General features: G+C 38.3%; 1 protein-coding gene across 4 annotated transcripts in view; it reads left to right on the top strand.

The window, feature by feature from the left end:
- thrb (thyroid hormone receptor beta) overlaps positions 1 to 19,508 on the top strand; it is a 219,338-nt gene that overhangs the window by 131,966 nt on the left and 67,864 nt on the right. For 3 of the 4 annotated variants that reach the window (XM_051663219.1, XM_051663220.1, XM_051663221.1), the window contains one exon: positions 6,997 to 7,063. The exons of the other annotated variant lie outside the window; for it this stretch is intronic. The gene's annotated coding sequence lies outside the window, so the exon portion shown is untranslated. The remainder of the gene's footprint in view (positions 1 to 6,996; positions 7,064 to 19,508) is intronic. 4 annotated transcript variants of the gene reach the window in all.

Here is a 19,508-nt window from a genome sequence, read left to right as displayed (position 1 = left end):
ATTTATTACATTATTTTTCCTTACCAGATGAAGCTGAAGTTGTAGGCTACATTAACTGTGGAATATGTTGTTAACTGTGGTTTCTTCTGGTATTTCTGACAATAATATCTGCTGAAACAGAGTTTTTGTTTATATTCGTGCATTTATAACAAGTCATTCTGGAGGCAGGAAGTGTCCAGCAATTGTGAAATGTCAAGTACATATTTTGCTGTGAATATTAAATACAAATGCAAACGTTTAAAGTAATGAGAATAACTCAAAATAGCCTACAGACAGGTGAAAGCCCCTTTATTATAATGTAGAGGACATCATTGTTTAGTTACTGTACATTACATGTGCAGAACTAGAGAAATGAAGTGGAATAAATAGCAAGAGCGAGCCTCTCTACTATTTCTAGAAGAGAATAGAGAAAAAAGAACAAACATGTTTTAGTTTATCCGTAACAGAATGCAACAGTCTGTTCCAGAAGTAAAAACCCTATTATTTTTTTCCATAGACAAATTTTCTTTTAATGATCATTTATAAACCTTAAAAGACACACCTACCATGAGCTCCGAGGTTGTTCATTGATGGTATATGCTTCTGTTGAAGCTATCAGTCCATGTTATTTCAACTTCATTTTGTTATTTATCATTTGCAATGCATCATGGGATTGTAGTTCATGCCCTCATGAAAGATGATAAGTATACAGTCTTGTACCTTTGTTTCAAATAGTTTTTTGCCTCAAAACAAAGTTGGTGATGTGATTCACCTCGGAGCTGGATTAGGCCTGTCACGATTATTAAATAATCATCTGATCGCGGTTATTTGATCTAACCACGGTTATTTGAGACAACCGCGATTATTGTGCACTTCAAATTGGAAATCACATTTTAATGTCCAAATAAGGGAATTTTAAGCGAATATATATATATATATAGGCTAAATGTCATCAACGGTGCATTTGTGTGTCATTCAGTTGATCTCTGAGCATCACTGAGCTGCACTGCGGACGTCATCCAACATGTAAACTGCCTCTCTCACGCGCTCTGATGCGCTCGCCGTTAACAGACTTGCACGAAACTCACTTTTCCTTTGTGTTTCTCATGTCTTTTGTTTTCTTTCCACTGAGCTCTGCTATGGACGCTCTGTCTGGACACCAGCGATTTGTGTATCTGTTATTCTGTGACGGCAGTCAAGAGAGTAATAAAACACACTCACCGAAACCACCCTCTGTCTTTCATGTTGGCGCTGGAAAACTGAATCATTTAAGTGAATAGTTTCTTTCAGACAGTATGTATTGTTATATTTAGTGTTGGGAACTAAGATTTATTTTTGTGAGTGACCATGACTGTAGTAATCATGGTTAAGCTATGCTCACTGTATGGCTACTTTCTGATTGCAGAATTTAAGAATATCATCCGATTGTTATATATCAAAAAGAGAATACCATAATAATAAATACCACAACATTAAGCATTATGTTATAATTTGTTTCAATAAAAATGTCGACACAGGAGTGAAAATATAGTTGACCAAAAATTTGGTCACAGCCATGCTGATTAATAGCACTGCTGCTCGTGTGTTATTACTAAAATCATCATTGACATGCCCAGATGCAGGACTGGGATGTCTTGATGTCTTCAAGTCAATATGATGCTTTGATTACATCAGATATTTCAGAGGCGTGATGCCAAATATTTTTGCTTTGGCTCAAGTGTGTTTATTTTTTTCCTGTGGCACGAGTGGCAGCATGTTGAGTCTGCAGCATGGGAGACCCAGGTTTGTACCAGGAAATAATCTTGTTCACATAATCAGTGACGAGTAGGGAGCGGATGATATGGTTATCTTATGATTCGGTTCGATATACAATATGAGGTTCACGGTTCGATATTATCTCGATATGATATGATGACACTTAAATGACAAAGTTTTTTTTTTAAATATCTGCCATCATGAAGGACGTATCAGTTCGCTTAATACACTGTGAGGAAGCAAGGACTGAGGAAGCTCACTGAGGACGCTTGAGCGATCCTATGCAGAAGACTTTTTGGTTGAAGCACCTGACACACGTATAAAAGTCTTCTCCCTCTTCACATCTGACACAACATTTTTAATTCATGTTTTAACTTTGCAGTTTAAATAAACCATAATTGTCACATACTTAAACAGTGCATCTTGATTTATTAGGTTTTATTATGAAAATATCAATAAATCAATTTCAACAACATAACGGTAAGAGCTCCGAGGTACTGCAGCTGTGCAGAGATGGCGCTCTGAAGTGACGCGTGAGTGAGCAGGGCATTTCATTTTACAAACACATCTTGCTTGGATTCCTCTGTCCTTGTTTCCTTTCCTTCCATCCTTTTCTCATTTCCTAAGAGGGTGGAGCAAAGAAACAATGAAAGGAAGCAATGAGAAGCACCAACAGACTCGCACAGGTGTTGCGGTTCATTTATTAACGAGAGAGAAGTCTCTTTTTTTAGCACAGCAGTGCTATTTGTGATTAAAATTTGTATTTCTTTTTACTTTTTTAACTGACTTTAAAGAACAGAGTGGATATTAGAAGACATATTATTCAGTGAAAGTGGAGTGCTGGATTTCATCTTTGGACACACATTACATGGAAGAAATGGTCCGTTTTGAAAAGTACTTTTCATCAAGACAAGGCAATTTTCCAGGTATTCCAGTGCTTAAATTTCTAAAAGCTAAATTCAAGCACTGTGAACAGAAGTTTCAAGCACTTCTAAACAGTATTGAAAAAAGCACAGTTAAATCGGTCGATACAGAGATTATGATGTTTGATGGGTCATTTCATTTATGGTCACATGGACAGAAAACAGTGTTCCAAATTTCGAATCATGCCATCCTGCCCCCACCCCGAGCTTGCAAAATCACGATGGGGAAAAAGGTGCCCCAAATCGTGCCACCCCGCCCCCGCACAGAGCTCGCAAGATTGTGATGGGAGAAAGATGTTCCGAGTTGTTCATGACAGGCTACTCAGCCTTAATGGCTAAATGGTTAGGATTATGATGTTCATAATGCATTCTTACATTCTGAACAAACATAAGATAACCATGATAAACAGGGGGGTGCCACATCAGATCTCGCCTAGGGCACCAAATAAGCTAGAACCACCACTGGGTTTAGGTTTGGGTTAGGGGGTACAGTTTATAAAATATGCATTCCTCTTCACTGTACTACATCCTGTACAGCTGAGAACAACTCGATTCACAACTCACATTTGGCGCCCCTCTGTGGAAATCACATCCGGAAAATGGAGCTCACTCATGCCCATATGCCCAACAACACTTACCGCTTTGACCACTGGGGGCAGTGCCTCGAATTTTGGTAAGCACAGACCAATTTTAAATAAAGACAAGTGAACCTATTGTTTCCAATTTCACTGTGAGATCAGTCTGTGCTGGCGCACATTGGCCAACTCTTCTACTGTCACATTCTTTGGAAATGTCGTACTTTTTTGAAGAGTAGTTCCTTGCTGGGCCTCTTGGAAAAAGCCCTGGACAAACTTCAGTTACATATTACCAGTCAAATGTCTGGACACAACCACTCATTCGTCATTATTACTATTTCAATATTTTAGAATAATAGTAAAGTTAACAAAACTAAGAAATAACTACAAAGTGACCTAAAAATGTTAAACAATATCTAAATTCTCTTATATTTGAGCGCCTTCAAATTACCACCCTTCGACTAGGTTCCAGCTCTGTACACTCAGCCAACTTCATGAGGTGCTTCATCCTGAGACGCTCTTGGTGAATAAGTGTCATTTTCAAAGTATGCACTTAAATACAGCTCACCATGGCATAACAAAGAACTCACTACAGAACTATAAATGAGCTGAAGCACTGTTATGGTTGATAGCTGTAGTTTACATGAGACACAAACATCTGTATTTCAGGGGTGTGTGTTTCAAGTTGAACTAAGACGGGATACACATTACAAGGGATGTGCATTATTGGTCATTTGGACTGTTCAAGTACTTTTCTTTTTTCTTTTTTTTTCTTTTTTTGCCATTTTTAATTGTTTTTGTGTGTACTTACGTGTTGGACGTCTTTGGCCATTTTGTCACATCTCTCAGATTTTTCAGTGTCTCTCAACTAGACAGACCTGTTATCAGTTAGGGTTAGAACTTCTAGCTCTCTGTGTTTGAATGCAATAGGCTAATGCATCCTGTATATACTAGAGGTCGATTCAATATTTTGGGCATGCTGAATAATCAGTGGCGACAGCTTCTTTAGGAAATGTTAGTTATCAACAGAAAGTAACGCTGATAGTCCACAGATAGTTTATAATGGATATCTGTGCCCAGAACATTTTCTCAGAATGAAAACACATTCAATAAATAATTTTGACAAAACTATCGACCGATTGATTGGTTATCCAACACCTTAGTTATCGGTATCGGCAAAAATCTATATCAGTTGACCTCTAGTGTGTACGCTCCCTTAATCCTCTCCAAACTGAACACTGAGCACTCAAAGTGACCGTGTCCAGTGTCTGTGTACAGTTTCTGCCAAGACGCATGCCCAAAAATTGCCACAGTAACAAATAACAAAATCAAAAATCGAAATGTTTTGAAGTTGAAAAGTCATACAATTATTGTTTTATGGTTGATTATTGCTGTCACATCAGAGTACTCAAGCACCCATCTCAACATATTACAATCTGAAAAATATAACACAAGATCCAATTCTGCAAATTTTTTTGGTCCCGGCCAATCAGGAAAAGTTGCATACATTAAATTATATGTACGTACATATGTATGTATGTATGTATGTATGAATACTTATTTAAAATAAAAATGAAGAAAACTGATTAAAGAATAAAGACTCTTGCCTCTATTCATTCAATGAAGTAGTCTTCAGTTTATGTCTAGGCAGTGTAAATAATGACATGGGTTTCTGTCCAGCACGCTAGATACATATATGAAGGCAGTGTAACGCTGCTCTATTGAAAGAGTTGTTTTTATGAAGTGCTGGCTGAGAAGTTCAAAAAACATCCACTGACAAATATCTTATTCAGCCTTTCTAGATATAACTGAGTCACCATGGCAACTGTTAACATGAAGAGCAGAGACATAATTCTGGATATAAAAGTCATCCCAGTCAAAAATCTTTATGGTCTGCCACTGCACTACAAGAGTGCTTTTGTATAACAGACTTTACTGGCGGAAGGGTGGGGGGGGACTACTTATCAGTAGTCACTTTAGAGTTGTGGTCTGTCTGAACAGAAATCACGGACTGGACATGTAATATATGAGACTGTTTTGTTTTAGGAGCATGTTGAAGATATGTACAAGATGCAAATTAGTAACATGATATTTGGTTATAGCTGCAAATAACTGTATGTAGAGTGCACTTAAAACATGACTTTTGATTTTCTTAAGAGTCACTTATGAGTCAGTGTAAGCGTGAAATGTGTGGTGCAGAGTGTATGACTTGAGAGTGACAATAAACAAAGAAATGTATACTGTAATATACAATATAATATAATATATACTCTATTCAGGGGCATAGAAACAATCTGAAAACTGGGGGGGCACATTCTAACACCAGACGCGAGCACTGCGTCACATCAAAAGTAATAGAACTCATTATCATTGATGCTGTCTACACTGGAAGAATCTGTTGAGGTTCGTCACGTCGTGCCGACTGTAAATGGCTGTCCCGTTCCATTTTTGCGCTGCACACGCTGTTGCTACTACTGTCAACAACTAAACGGTTTATAAAGTTTGTGTCGACTCGTCCAGTGTAGCCTCAAGCGGTTCTGTCATGTCAACGGATGCACCCGGTGTAAATAGGGTGTTCCCATCAGCCTCTCTTTACAATACATTTTTTAAGAATGTATTTATTTATTTTTTTTAAGTTTTTAAGAATATGTGATATCATTTGAAAGAAAGCATATCAACTGAACATTTAAGAAAAATTTTTATGATGGAACTTTGATAAATAGAAACCATGTATGAATACATTTTCATATTAAACAAAATAATTATTATATAATTTAATGACTCCTGTCAAACATTTCAGACATTGGTCCAGTCAGCCTGAACCAAAGAATCAAAGCACAAAAAAAATTCCTTAATATCCGTGTTAAATATGATCTTAACTGAACAATTTCAGAAGCTTGTGTCACCTGTCTACACTGTTGGTGACTTGGCCACTGATGTTTTTTCTTTTTTTTCTAAATTAGGTATACCACAAACATCACCACTGCCAGTAATCTAAATTCAATATAATAGCCAAAAAAAAAAACATGGAAAAGTCAAAGAACAATGTATTGTTTAGAAGTATACTATGACATATTATTATTATTATTATTGTCACACAAATAAGAAATCCAGAATATATGTCTCCTTCAATTTTATGTCTGGTGGTTGTACATGAGACATTATTGGCCATTCAATATTTCAGTGAAAAAGACAATAAAGAGGTCAGAGATTTAAAACTCGCTGAAAACAAATCTGTTTAACAACATTAACTTACAGAAGTCAAAGATGACTTCTCTGTTTGCTCACATCTTATCTCATGTAAATTGCAGCTCAGTGTATGTCGCTGCTGGTAGGCTGTTGGGCTCATTAATATTAATCACACTGTCTGCGTTCAGTGGAACTGCTTTGCTAAATCAAAATGTGGACTGTGAGTGCTAGCCAATGTGATTGCCGCTTTTTAGTTAGTTCCGCCCACTACCGAAGCAACCGAAGAGGCTTCTGCTGGGTCTTAAAGGCTTCGGTTTAGGTGAACGGCTGCACTTTTTCCCTTGCACTACAATTAAGAAAAATAAACGGATTAAAATGTAATTATTATTTCTCAAGGGGGGGTACTTTTAATAAAACTTATTTCAAATTCAGTATTGTTCTGCATTATATTCAATGGAAAGTTTCCAGTTATTTAGCAAAGGATTGTCTACATTTTAATGATTAATTCTTTGATATATTTGTATGTATGGATAGATAGATAGCATCATGACTGTATGTTCAACTTTTCTTTGCAGATTTTCATGTTGGGAGGGATCTGTACACCTCAGCCCTGGCTGGAGTAATCATTGCCACATTTATCTGGTAAGAATGCTTTTTTCTGTCTCCATATACACATATTCTTTAACTCAGTATTGTTGTTGCCCTCAAAAACACTCAAATCTTCTTTCTTATGCTGTACTGCAGTTAAATATAGACCATAATGACTGAAGCCCATAACTTACACCTAATTCAGTTATATGAGGAATTCAATAGATACCTTTGTGGAAAATGTACCCCTTAAAGGAATAGTTCACCCAAAAATGAAAATTCTCTCATTATTCACTTACCCTGATGCCATCCCAGATGTGTATGACTGTCTTTCTTCAGCAGAACACAAATAAAGATTTTTAGAAGAAGATAAATTTCTGTCAGGTCCTTAAAATGCAAGTAAATGGGTGCCAGCACTTTGATGGTCCAAAAGTCACATTTAGGCAGCATAAAAGTAATCCAAGCAACTCCAGTCGATCAATGAATGTCTTCTGAAGCGAATCGATAGGTTTTCTAAGAAACAAGTCAATAATTAAAATGTTTTTAACTTTAAATCGGCGCATCTGTCCAGGGCTCTGATGCCGTTTGAAATGGCCAAACTCTCGCTTGACGTTCATTCTTCTGTTGTAAATAAGCGGCACTTCCGAATTCTTGTGTGAACTCGCCGACGCGCTTGTGTCACGCAACAACTACGTGATGCGTCAACTGCTGGCAAGAAGCACTTTTTAAAAGTTAACTTTTGGTGGTGCCATGCGAGGTTCAGATGTGTGAACGGCGAGCTGTAAAGGAAGGCTTTCTTGGAGGAACCACAAAATTTTCTTGTTCCCAAACTTTGCGAATTCGACGAGAGAAATGTGATCGATTCAAGGAATGTAAGAAACTCTTACATCAACGGAAGGTCGCTTTTGCACTGATGTTCCGGCCAAATTGAAAATAGTTGCTAAGGATGGTCGCAAAGTATTTACATGTCCCCAGCAAGCATTGTCCTTCATAAAGTCAATGGACTGAGTAAGTTATTTTGTGTTACTCATGTTGCAGCCGAGTGTGCCTGACTCACTGAACATTCACTTGACCATCTGAGGAAACTGGTGCCTTTTTTGTTTCTTTTTGTGCTGGTTCAGCCTAACGGCTGGAGTTTGTTTTGTGTAGTAACACTCCTTCGGGACAGTGTTGTGGATGAATCTGCACATTCTTTGTGCTAATGCCTCCAATTGGTTGGAGTATGTTTTGTGGAGTATTTCTTGCAGGACATTGGAGTGATTAGGTCATTTGTTGCACTCATGTAGCAGTCGAATGGGCCAGCTCACTGAATATTCGTTTGACTGCCTGAGGAAACTAAACAGCTTTTTTATTTATTTATTTTTGTGCTGGTTCCGCTAGCGGCTGGAGCTTGTTTTGTTGAGGAACACACCTTCGGGACAGTTATATGGATGAATCTTCACGTTCTTTGTGTTTATCCCGCCTGTTGGCTGGAGTTTGTTTTATAGACTATCTTCTGTTATGTAATTCTGTCTCACATAATTTGTATAGAACACTGGACTTGAGCAATCCGACGGCAAAGTTGTCGCGGGGGCTCTCGTAGGCATACATGAACTGTTTGAGTTTAGAGGGATGGACGCCAGTTGGCACTGTCGTGCGTGGGAACGTTTTTCTTTATTCTGTTTGTTTGGTTCGGGGGGAAGTTTGGGGTTTGATTGTTGCACTAATGTTGGAATGTGGTCTTTATAATTTTATTTTTGACACACAATCTATTTTTTCAAAATGTCAAATGTTAATATGAGTGGATTGTCTCTCTCCACGTGGAATGTGAATCGGTTGGGGCACCCCATAAAAAGAAGGAAGGTTATTTATTTTCTTAAACGTAAGAAATATGATATAGTGTTTTCTGGACATGTTTTCTTTAGTGCTGGCTCAAGTCATTACATTAAGTAAGCATCTACAGTTAAAATGTCTCAAACAGACTAAAGATAAATTAGGAAGAGTCATTATTGTTTTAGCAGAAATTCAAGGGCAAAGTTTGATTTTGGCTAATATTTACGCACCTAATGCTTTTTTATAAATCTTGAAGGAATGTTGCAAGCTGCTGGCACCCCTTATGATATAATTTTGGGAGGAGACTTTAATCTGTTGATGGACTCAATCCTTGATCATAGTGAAGCAAAAGTGTGTAAGTCCCCTAGAGCAACATTGACGCTTCACAGGATGTGTAAAAATCTTGGTCTTACAGATATTTGGAGACTTTTGAGCCCATCTGGTAGGGACAGTACATTATTTTCATCAGTCCATATAATCTATTCTAGAATAGAATTTTTTTTTATATCTAAGTCCCACATTTCATCTGTTATTGATTACACAATTGGAAACATCTTAGTCTCAGACCACGCCCCGGGTGCGTTTAGAGATGTTGCCACATATGGAGAATATGTATCCCTTTTGCAAAATCCTGAATTCCAACAAATGTTAAAGGCTGAAATCAATGTTTATATGGAGACCAACTGGTCCTCAGTATCCTCTGTGGGTGTGGCTTGGGAGGCACTTAAGGCGGTTCTTAGGGGTCGGATCATACACTGTGCCTCATTCATCAAAAAAGCACGAGAACTTGTGGAGTTGGAAGGGAATATTAAAAGTGCTGAGGCAGAGCTGAAGCGCCGAATGTCGTCTGATGGCCGATGAAATACAGATATAATACTATTTTGTCACGGAAGGTGGAGTTTTGGCTATTCAGGGCAAGACAGCATACTTTGAGTTGGGGGATAGAGCAGGGAGCTTTTGGCCAGATATATAAAGCAGAGAGAGTCTTTTTCTACCATTCCCTCAGTGAAATCTGCTGGTGGTGAAATTTTTACCTCAGCCATTAATATTAATAATGCTTTTAAAAAATTCTACCTTGATCTCTATAGCTCCACGTCTTTGTCTACTGATGAAGGTATTAGAAACTTTGTGGAACCATTAGAACTCCCTAAACTGATGACTGAGCAAAAAATTATCTTGATTCTGAGATAACCTTGAAGGAGCTTGGCGAGGTAATTAAGGCCTTGCCTACAGGCCAGGTGGCTTTGCCGCTGAATTTTTTAGATCTTATGCTACAGAACTGGCTCCAAAAGATATACGGAATCAAGTTTCCGCCAACCATGTCACAAGCCTGGATCAGTCTGATTCTTAAAAAGGACAAAGATCCAAGCGAGTGTAAGAGTTACCGTCCAATTTCCCTGATCCAGTTAGACATAAAAATATTGTCAAAAATTCTGGCTAACCGATTAAGTTATGACATCTTTTATATATAGATCAGGTGGGGTTTATTCGGGACCGCAGCTCTTCTGATAACGTTTCATCAATATCATGTGGTCAGTGGCGAATGATCAGACTCAGGTCACTGCCATCTCACTTGATGCTGAAAAGGTGTTTGATATGGTAGAATGGGATTATCTTTTTAAGATTTTGACAAAACACGGGTTCGGGAATACTTCTATTGGATGGATTAAGTTACTTTATAGACACCCGGTAACGGTGGTACAAACAAATGGATTAATTTCAGATTATTTTACTCTGGATAGGGGCACCCGGCAGGGTTGCCCTCTTTCCCCATTATTGTTCTGTCTTGCCCTGGAACCATTAGCAGCCGCGATAAGAAGGGAAGATGATTTTCCAGGGGTGGTGGCGGGAGGTATGGCGCATAAGCTTTTGCTTTAAGCAGATGATATTTTATTATTCGTCTCCGACCCCATTTGATCTATGCCTTGCCTCCACAGAATGATTAATTCCTTTTCTAAATTCTCAGGATACAGAGTCAATTGGTCTAAATCTGAAGCTTTGGCTCTGACAGCGTACTGCCCAGTAACGGCTTTTCAGCTGGGCGCCTTCCAGTGGCCCAAACAGGGCATTAACTATTTGGGCATTTTATTCCCAGCAAATTTGTCTGGTTTAGTTAGAGTTAATTTTGACCCCTTAATAAAAAGGTTTTCGAGCGATGTGGGCAGGTGGGCTTCATTACATTTATCGATGATTGTGAAGGTTAATGTTATTAAAATGAATTGTATTTCTGTACTATTTTTGGGAGCAGCACACACCCCCCTAAAGTGGCAGATACTCTGTGAGTGGTGATTACTGCTTTTGGAAAAGGTCATGAGGCATCAGTGTATTACTCCCTGCTAATTCAGAGTCTGGGGTTCAGAGCTTTAACCTCTATCAAGAGATCATGGGAGAAAGATTTAAACTTGGTATTGGAGGTGGGAGTGTGGGCTAGGATTCTAAAAAACATATAGCGATGCAAGGGTGCACCTTATGCAATTTAAGATTTTACATAGATTCTATTGGACCCCCTCTAGATTGTATAGGTTTGGTCTTAAAGACACACCCACCTGCTGGCGATGCCAATCAGAAGATGGAGACACAACCCATGTTTTTTGGTGGTATGTTAAGATCCAAGAATTTTGGTTGAAGGTTCAGAGTTTATATGTGACGTTTTTGGCACTCAAATTTCATGTTGCCCCAGACTCTGTATAATGGGCAATGGGGCGGTCATCAATTTGGGGGATAAACACATAAAAAATTGGGTTCTGACCAGTATTATGATTGGCAGGCAAATTATTTTAAGGGGATGGAAGTCGGATGGAGCGCCCTCATTTTTGGAGTGTGTGCGGAGATGGGGAGGGTGGAAGCTTTCAAGGAGGTGTCAAGCAGAAGGATGGGGCAATTATTTAGTGTTTTTGGGGGACTCTCAGGGAGGGTCTGTGGAGAGAGAAGTTTAGTTTTAATTATATGATTATTATGTTTTCTTTTTTGTTTTCTTTTTTTGTGTGTGTGTGTGTGTGTGTGTGTGTGTGTGTGTGTGTGTGTGTGTGTGTGTGTACTTATTTGTGACCACAGGGGTGTTCATTGGGGGTCAGGGTGGGGTTGGTGATTGGGGAGGAGGAGGGGTAATAGTGGGGGTTAAATGTTGATTCAATGTATATATGTTGTATTTTGTTTTAGTTTTTTTGTTATATATCTACAAATCTGTAAAAAAATGTTGTGAATTTTTTTTTTAAATAAACAGCAATGGTTTTGAAAAAAAAAGTTACAAACTTTTTAATTATCAATTTATTTTTACACAAACCTATCGATTTGCTTCAGAAGACATTCACTGATCGACTGGAGTCACATGGTTTACTTTTATGCTGCCTAAATGTGACTTTTGGACTGTTCAAGTGCTGGCACCTGTTTACTTGCATTATAAGGACCTGACAGAGCTCAATTTTCTTCTAAAAAATCTTCATTTGTGTTCGGCTGAAGAGAGACATTCATACACATCTGGGATGGCATCAGGGTAAGTGAATGATGAGTGAATTTTCATTTTGGGGTGAACTATTCCTTTAAGCTCTGCTGCATATTTTGACTGCTGTCTGCAATTTTTCACATGCAAATTTAAAAGGTCACCTTACACACGCACAGTGAACTAATTGCAAAATATTGGTCTCAGTACATACACTTGTTTTACCTGTCTTTAAAAGCCTGTAAATTAGGCTATGTTTGCTCAATGTCCCTGTAAAAAGTGTTAGTTCATTACACTAGATGGCAGCAAATACTAGGATTTTATTTTTGTCTATCACTTTCCATCACAATGTACAGATGTGAAATCCAGGAGGCGCTCTGACGCAGCTGAGCACCCACTATGTGCTCGTCCATAGACATTCAGTCTACTTGTGATCCCTCTTCACCTTCCCCACTGTTTTGTCAAGTATCTAGGCCTCTGAGTGGACTAGAAGAGCAATGTGTGTGCCGTTGGAAAGCTGAGATCCTCACCTGTCAGCCCTCTGAGGTGTTATTCACCTCCAGGCCACCAGAGGCCCTCAGTGAATTGGTTGTGATAATTTTGCCTCTTTCTATTGAGCTAAATATTTCCACCTGTTCCTTGTTTCAGTTATCAAATCAAATCAAATCACTTTATTGTCACACAGCCATATACACAAGTGCAATGGTGTGTGAAATTCTTGGGTGCAGTTCCGATCAACATAGCAGTCGTGAAAGTGATAAGTTTAGTTATTGTATTTATTGTAGATAAGACAGTTATTGTATTTATATGTTGCCCTTTGCATGCCTCTTTGCTGAGTACTCCAGTCTTGCTTGTGTGTGTTATCTGAAAAGTAAGCATGGCTGTGTTTGCCTTTGTGATCATTTTGAAGAAAACATTTGAGAATGAGAGCTATCTATCTATCAATCGATCGTGCTACTAAAAAGCTTTGTTCATTCATGTTTGGATGCCATTGTCACAGGGTGGCACTTTTTGCGATGCAGAGGATTTCAGATTTATTTTGTTATTTTATGTAACATAAATGCAAAAGTAATGGAGTTCTGTGAAAGTTCAAATTCTATGATTTTAAATTGTACCACATGTGACTAGTTCTGTGTCTACATATACAGTAGGTATATGTCTGTAGGTACATTTGAGGAATAATTAGAGTTAATAAAAATAATATCAGTGTTAATTAGTGAAATAATAAGCTTGGGCCACTGGGGATAAGCACAGACACAGACGTTGTAATCCATCTTATTTTACCTGAAGATATCATACATCTCATACCTGCTGGTCCTGAACACTGAACTTGTGTTCGGGGTTAACAGGAGGTCATTTGTTGGATATGAATTTGATGGCAGATTTCACGTGGAAATGCAGTTCTGCAGTGTCAGCATTGTTTAATATATTACCCTGACTGGGTTTATTTTTCATATTGAGCTTTGACTCTCTCGACTGGTGTCAGCTGCATTTGTCCGCAGTGACATTAGAAAACATGTAATGTGATGAGAGCACACAAGCGATTTATTCTTTTATCAGAATGATTCTTACAATGAAAACACCTTCTGCTCTCCGAACACAGCGCTGAAGCCATGTCAGTATTTAATAAAAGGCAGAGGCTATTTTAAGTGTAAAAAGCAACAAAAAGCATCTTATTTGAACTAATTAGAAATGGTGTTAGATGTTATTTGCACTCTACTGCAAATAGTGGCAGATAATCTTACACCCCTGTTTAAATACTAACAAAGAGTGTAGTGGTATCACTGCAGTGTTTTTGAGTCCTTCAGACACCCTACACCAACCCCTAAACCTAACCATACCTTACACAAATTAACCATGGTTTAACTACAGGAACCATAGTATCACCATGGTATTTTTCTAGTAAAATCATAGTAACCACAAAATTAAACATGGTTACTATTAACTACTATGAACAACATGTTACTGTAGTAATGCCATAGTTAGTACATCAGAACTATATAGTTTCCAACAAAACACATTGTTACTACAGTAAAACCATGGTTAATTTTATCTGGATCAAATCCTTCGCTCAACTCCCTGACCTTCACTGTGACCATCACTGCAAGGAATCTCTTTTATTTATTACTATGAGTAGTATTATAGGAAATATTAAGAGTAGATTCGAACCCAGATCTCCAGCATGACGGCACATACTGTCATTATTCCCAGAGCTACTACAGCTGCACATGGGGGTGTAGTTTGTCATAAAATCCTGTGTTTCCACCAGACTATTGGAGTGCAAATAGTCACTTAGTTATCCAATCTCTTCATCCACTAAATGTCTAACCTGTTAACCAGTTTAATGTCTCTGCCACATCGTGAAAAAATATCAAATATGCCTGCCTTCATTTGATCAGCAGTTGACCCCAAATAAATCTGTGTGGCTGTCTTGAGTTTGGTCTGAGCAGTGGTGGGCGGAGTTACTGTAAATATCCTCTGCCAACAAGATGGGCTATTTGCACTTAGTGGAAATAGACACTCCATTCATAAAATCATTTTGTCCTCAAACCAAATTAACTAATAGCTCAGCGTATCCCATGAGGCTCAGCTGTTCAGATACACCTGTTAAACAAAGCTCTGATTTCTATTGAAGGTGACCCATAAGAAAGACAAAAATCCCAAACGAGGTCGCTTTATGTTCTCAGTTGTTTCTCCCAGAGATCAAATGGAGAGCAATTGGAAACTTCTGCTTAAGTCTCCTGCTTCTCAGATGTTTCTCCTGAGAAAAAGACCCTAGAAATATCATGTGTCTTCTCTAGATCAAAAACATTTGATATGAACATCGATAAATCCTACAACTACATCTTGGAATACATTCATTGTAGCAGCATGGAGTCTGTACCATGTAAACATGACTTTGTTTCTTGGTGGCCTGATAAAAAAAACCTGTGCACCTGGATTCCTGAACGTCATGTGAAGCCAACCAGTCAGACTGGAACTGGTGATTTCAGTAGCTCTTGCTAGTTTTCTGTGCAGTATGTGGTCAGTCCCTGGCCGTGTCCTGTGAGACTAAAGTCCAATTCATGCAGGCAGTGACTTTATAGCTTGAAGATGATCATCTCTGTTCTGTGAAGTTGCTTGTGGGCGTTCCTACTGCTGTCGCTTTAACATTATTGGTGAACTGCACGTATGGCAATATCTCTAGAAAATCTGATCACAGATTGCCAGGAAAACTAAGATATCATTCTAATTTGAAAAAGAATCAGTTTTCTTGTCCCTTAAAAAATGCTCTTTCTGTGGAGGAGTGTTTTTATATTAACTGCAGCTGTGTTCAATGCATCTTATCATCACCTTCTGAGAACCGAGTGCAACTGCTGTGTGCATTTCCCTTTTTGATTTGTAAGTAGTAGCCCCAAATAAATGCAAAAAAAAAAAAAAAAATTGTAGACCAAATAGTTTTCCTAAAAATTGATGTCCTCGTATGTGGACAGTGGAACTAATTTGTGAAATTTTAAATAATGCCAAGCTATAGAAAGCTAATTTTTTTAAATCAAATTGTTTATGTTTCCAGGAATTTTGGTTATTGGTTAGTCTGTTTTTGTGACATTTTAGACATTACAGCTGATTTTCTGTAAAGTTGCTTTAGAACAATGTACTGGGAAAAGCACCAAAAATTAACTATACAAATAAAAATGATTTGACTTGATTTTGGTTTTGTTACAGTGTTTTTTTTTTTCTACTTTGGCAACAAAATCTCAGTGTTCTCTCTTTGCACTGTCAAACAAACAAGTGATAGCCAGTGCTGAAGCATTCGAAGTAATGGCCACCATCATCCAGTCACTGCCAGTCATGTTAAACTAAAAATATACATTATAATTTCTGAATCTATGTACTGATTACCATTGTCCCATGACTGCCAAACATGTTGAGTGGTCCAAACATCATCTGCAGCCTGAAACTGAACTTCAGAGTGGATTTTAGGAGTGAATGCCCTTGGCTGCATAGGAAAGCTATAGGAGGCACCCTTGCTTCTTTTGACTCAAACAGGTTTTTAAGGTTTAAATGTACTTGCACTGTAAAATTTCTGACCAGATGTAATTTTTTTTTTTTTTGGGCATTTCTCCCAAAGACAAACTCCGCTGTGATCTGCACCACATTGTTTTGTCACATGATTTGGTGCCTCAGAGTGTTCTGAACTGAAATCAGTCGGTTTAAATTAAATTAAATTATGCATAGCGTATAGGGAAGACAAAACACAATGACGTGTGGGGTCGCACGAGGATAAATGAGATGAATGTTTTGTAAATGTACGAAACAAACTCTCTCGGACTGCCAACAGTTTCTTTTTCATGCACCATTTTTTTTTATTAAATCCATGTGTGTGGCTACAGACAAATAATATAGAACAGTGAAATCACTCACAGAAACTTCTACGATGACTTGAGCTCCCCTGACACCCTCTTCACCTATACTGATTGTCACTCCCGAAAGTCTCTCCTCATTTGCATAAAGTTACATTTTTATAAACTTTCTCAAGTCACTGGACACGCCCACATCTAGTCACCAGAGGTCATTGTCGATCGTGTTGCCAGAACTCGCAAGCTCTCCTTGAAAATGAATGAGATCCAGTCGCTTTCGGCTTAAAGGTTCCAATGTTCCAATACAAGTTAACCTCAATCGATAGCATTTAAAGCACAGTGTTGATTACCACAAAAAAGTATTTTGACTCGTCTCTCCTTTTCTTAAAAAAATCTGATTTACAGTGAGGCACATACAATGGAAGTGAATGGGGCCAATCCAAACAAATTTAAATACTCACTGTTTCAAATGTATAGTCACAAGACATAAACAATATGTGTGTTAGGATGATTTTAGTGTGACAAAATCGCTTACTAACCTTTTCTGTGTAAAGTTATATCCAATTTTACAACTTCATTGCCATGACGACATAATGCCGTAAACCCTTAAAAAAGACCCTAAAGCAACTATTTAAACAACTGTACAGCTCAAATATTTCTCATGTTTTTATAAAATTATAAGCTTCACATTTCTGCATTTAAACCCTCCAAAAATTGGCCCCATTCACTTTCATTGTAAGTGTCTCACTGTAAGCTCGATTTTTGCTTTCTTAAAGATAACATTATGCCTCAAAAGCTGTCGATTGAGCTTAAAGGGATAGTTCACCCAAAAATGAAAATTCTCTGATCATTTACTCACCCTCATATCATCCCAGATGTGTATGACTTTCTCTCCTCTGCAGAACACAAATTAAGATTTTTAGAAGAATATTTCAGCTCTGTAGGTCCATACAATACAATTGAATGGTGACCAGGCCTTTGAAGCTCCAAAAGAGCACATAAAGTCAGCATAAATGTAATCCATACAACTTCAGTGGTTTAATCAGTGTCTTCAGAAGCGATCCAATCAGTTTTGGATGAGAACACACCAAAATATAACTTTTTCACTGTACATCTTGTCATTGCAGTCTCTAGGCACAATCATGATTTCAATCTCTTTTACACTTCCTAGTGCTTGCCGCATGCACAGAATGCTAGAAGGCACTGCAGGAAGTGTAATCGAGTTTAAAATCATGATCGTCAAGGAGACTGCTGTCAAGATGCACAGTGACAAAGGAGTTATATTATGGACTGTTCTCACCCCAAACCGACTGGATCACTTCAGAAGACATTGATTGAACCACTGGAGTTTTATGGATTACTTTCATGTTTCCTTTATGTGATTTTTGGAGCTTCAAAGTTTTGGTCACCATTCACTTGCATTGTATGGACCTACAGAGCTGAAATATTCTTCTAAAAATCTTAATTTGTGTTCTGCAGAAGAAAGAAATTCACACACATCTGGGATGGAGTAAATGATGAGAGAACTTTCATTTTTGGGTGAACTATCTCTTTGACTTGTACTGGACCCGAAATATTCCTTTAACACTGTCTCGTAACCAGGCACGATGTGACAAGTTTCCATTGACAAATAATGTGTTTGTCCACACTGAAACCAAAAATGTCGCATGATGTGTCACAATCACAACCAATCGGAGCAAATCGTATCAAGTCAAGTGTTAATTTTCACACAGTTTTGTATTTTAGTAATATACAGTTGTGCTCAAAAGTTTGCATACCCTGGCAGAAATTGTGAAATTTTTGCATTGATTTTGAAAATATGACTGATCATGCAAAAAAAAAAAAAAATTGTATATAAGGATAGTGATCATATGAAGCCATTTATCATCACATAGTTTTTTGGCTCCTTTTTAAATCATAATGATAACAGAAATCACCCAAATGGCCCTGATCAAAAGTTTACATACCCTTGAATGTTTGGTCTTGTTACAGACACACAAGGTGACACACACAGGTTTAAATGGCAACCTGCGTAACAAGGTAATGGAACTTTATAAAGATGGAAAAGGATATAAAAAGATATCCAAAGCCTTGAAAATGCCAGTCAGTACTGTTCAATCACTTATTAAGAAGTGGAAAATTCAGGGATCTCTTGATACCATGCCAAGGTCAGGCAGACCAAGAAAGATTTCAGCCAAATCTGCCAGAAGTATTGTTCAGGATACAAAGAAAAACCCACAGGTAACCTCAGGAGAAATACAGGCTGCTCTGGGAAAAGACGGTGTGGTTGTTTCAAGGAGCACAATACGACGATACTTGAACAAAAATGAGCTGCATGGTCGAGTTGCCAGAAAGAAGCCTTTACTGTGCCAATTCCACAAAAATGCCCGGTTACAATATGCCCGACAACACCTTGACACGCCTCACAGCTTCTGGCACACTATAATTTGGAGTGATGAGACCAAAATAGAGCTTTATGGTCACAACCATAAGCACTATGTTTGGAGAGGGGTCAACAAGGCCTATAGTGAAAAGAATACCATCCCCACTGTGAAGCATGGTAGTGGCTCACTGATGTTTTGGGGGTGTGTGAGCTCTAAAGGCACGGGGAATTTTGTGACAATTGATGGCAAGATGAATGCAGCATGTTATCAGACAATACTGGCAGACAATTTACATTCTTCTGCACGAAAGCTGCGCATGGGAGACACTTGGACTTTCCAGCACGACAATGACCCTAAGCATAAGGCCAAGTTGACCCTCCAGTGGTTACAGCAGTAAAAGGTGAAGGTTCTGGAGTGGCCATCACAGTCTCCTGACCTTAATATCATCAAGCCACTCTGGGGAGATCTCAAACGTGTGGTTCATGCAAGATGACCAAAGACTTTGCATGACCTGGAGGCATTTT

This window comes from Myxocyprinus asiaticus, chromosome 30 (assembly GCF_019703515.2).
Source record: "Myxocyprinus asiaticus isolate MX2 ecotype Aquarium Trade chromosome 30, UBuf_Myxa_2, whole genome shotgun sequence".
Classification (NCBI taxonomy): Eukaryota; Metazoa; Chordata; class Actinopteri; order Cypriniformes; family Catostomidae; genus Myxocyprinus; species Myxocyprinus asiaticus.
Note: the sequence above shows the minus strand (reverse complement) of the source record. Positions and strands in the feature narration are given on the sequence as shown.